Source organism: Protopterus annectens, chromosome 6.part0 (genome assembly GCF_019279795.1).
Source record: "Protopterus annectens isolate FY-2018-M chromosome 6.part0, PAN1.0, whole genome shotgun sequence".
Lineage (NCBI taxonomy): Eukaryota > Metazoa > Chordata > Ceratodontiformes > Protopteridae > Protopterus > Protopterus annectens.
This window is the reverse complement of record NC_056737.1, coordinates 1,146,516,230-1,146,518,664: the sequence shown is the minus strand read 5'-3', so window position 1 is coordinate 1,146,518,664 and position 2,435 is coordinate 1,146,516,230. Positions and strand designations below refer to the sequence as shown.

Sequence of the window (2,435 nt, the reverse complement as noted above, 5' to 3'; positions counted from 1 at the left end):
CAAATATTCTGAAATTTTCAGACAAAAAATAGGCAATGTTTTATAACAGTACCCCCCCCCCCCCCAGCCGTTTTGTGCAGAAATAGGCATGGCCATAGTTATCAACATGCCTAATGACCTTCTTTCACAAAGAAGACTAACATAACTGGTTATACGTTTGGCTTACAGCAGATTTACTGTTGTTTTTGTTATTTCGAAGTACTGTAATAAAGAGTTTCAACACAGCATTGTTTTGCTGTCAGCGATATTTCATTTATTTTATGTTCACTGTGCTAATTTATTAGGCTGCTGTATTCCCAGAAAGCAATGACCGTACCCTTGTTACATACTTCTCCACTGTCTGTTTTTTTGATGAATGTGTTACATTTATGCATCATACTTTTATTACATTCTGATTATTTTTTTTCCCTGGAATGGTTACTGCTTACTTAACTTTGGTAATATCAAATGAATATTGTTATGTATATTCATGTATTGTGGAAAAATATGGCCATGGGCAAACTGCTGGTGGGCCATGCTACTGCGCATGGGGGGGGGGGTTAATAGTTTAATAGTTTTATAAATGAGTTATTTTGTACCTGAAACATCTAAATGATATATAAATATAGCGTCAGCTACTCAAATCTTCAAGAATAAGCTTTTGTTTTAGTAAAACAGTGAAGGTCTGTCTCTTGCACTAGCCATGGGTATGTTTTGTCCTGCAAAATCTCAGATTTCTACAAAAAATGTCAACCCTAGCAAAGACAGGAGTACAATGCAGATTAACTTGGCACCACCTTTAGAGCTTAACATGAGTTATTAGGTTGTGGGTTTCCAGTCATAGCTCTCAGGGAAAAATCATGGAATAATCAGGGGCAATCAGGGACTGCATGCGTCTCAACTCTCCCTGATTTTGACTAAAAGTTTAGATCTGTCCCTCTTACTCCATCTTGAAACATGCGGCTGTTGGAGAAAATGTGGTGAATTTCACTTAATAAATAATAATATTAATTAGAGTTATAGACTTCTTTTACTTCAGAAAATGAATATTAATTCACATTCTCTTGTCAATATGACAAGCTAATAGTACTAATATTTTAAAAGTGTCCCTGATTATTTCTGGATTTGACCCTGATTGGTAGAGAGCAATGTCAGGGACATTTTCAAAATATTAGTACAATTACCTTGAAACATTTGTCATTATTTATTAAGTGTAATTCACCAACTTCTCCAAGTCATCAGTTTTAGGAGGGATTAAGAGGGACAGAGCTAAAATTTCAGTCAAAATAAAGTACAGTTGAGAGGTATGGCTCCAGTCTATATTATTCTCTCAAAAATCACTTAAAAACGATTAAAACGCCGCCTTTAACCAACAGCTTCCCATCACCCCCCCCCCCCCCCCCTCACCACCACCCCACAAAAAAAAGCACCTAAAAAGCAAGACATACACTTTTTTCTTAAAAGCAATGCATACATTTATCCTCTGAAAGCAACACCGGAAAACGTTTTCAGTGGTTGATATTTTGGTTGCTTAGAAACGACGCAACCGGGTTTGGTTGACTGCGGACAGAGGATCATCACGTTTTTAATACCGCGTAGGGCCTTACTTAAAGGGAGAAAAAACGGTAAGAGGATTGGGGTGGACGTTTTGCTTTTTTGGTATATATACGTGTATGTTATTTAAATTTAACTTGTAAATATCAGTGTTTTCGAGTGTAAATGTCATGCAGCATGTGATATTAAAGACAGGTGCAGAACCCTGGGCGAGGCGTTGCTGCTTATGTTAGAATTCCTGTCTGCCAACCTGCTGACAAAATGTAGTGGACATATTATTTAATCAGTGTTGGGAAATTAGGAAGAACTGGAATGAATATAAAGGGGAAAAAAGTAGATGCCATTGTGTGAAACTTCCTTGACAATAAGTGAAACGGAATGAATGTCGCTTCCCATTAGTAAGCTTCTTACGCACTGTGAAGTGCCATTAATTTTGTGTGCATAATAAGATGTTTTACTTGTCTTTTTCCTTGTAGATATTTCTGAGGTGCTGGAATTCACATATTGCCTTGTTAAAGCTACAAGCCCAGCGTTTTTTTTCCAGATAGCATCTCAAATCTATTATTGCGTTAATCACTTGAGTAGTTTTTTTTTATTACAGCAGCTGTCTGCCTGGACCAAAATGTCTGTAAGTAACCCCCACAGAGACGAAAAAAATGAAAATGCAGTACAAAGCAATTTTACACACCAATCAGTGGTTGTAATTAAAAGTATAAGAATTATTGTATAGCACAGAAACAAGTTGAGTGGCCTTTAGCTTACTATAAGGAATTAATTAGTGAATGTAGTAGAAGAGTTTAAGGAAAAAAAAAATAAAATGGTAGACCATGTTGCAAGTAAAACTGCGTTTGATATTACTGTGAGGAAAGTTATGTTGAATGCATACAGCGAAATTGAAAGTT

The 2,435-nt window shown here is 36.3% G+C and overlaps 1 protein-coding gene across 1 annotated transcript in view; it reads left to right on the top strand.

Moving 5' to 3' along the window:
• Window positions 1-1,502: 1,502 nt before the first annotated feature.
• CCHR6.PART0H7orf57 (chromosome chr6.part0 C7orf57 homolog) overlaps window positions 1,503-2,435 on the top strand; it is a 1,417,733-nt gene continuing 1,416,800 nt past the window's right edge. Inside the window, exon 1 of the mRNA XM_044074768.1 lies at window positions 1,503-1,604. The gene's annotated coding sequence lies outside the window, so the exon portion shown is untranslated. The remainder of the gene's footprint in view (window positions 1,605-2,435) is intronic.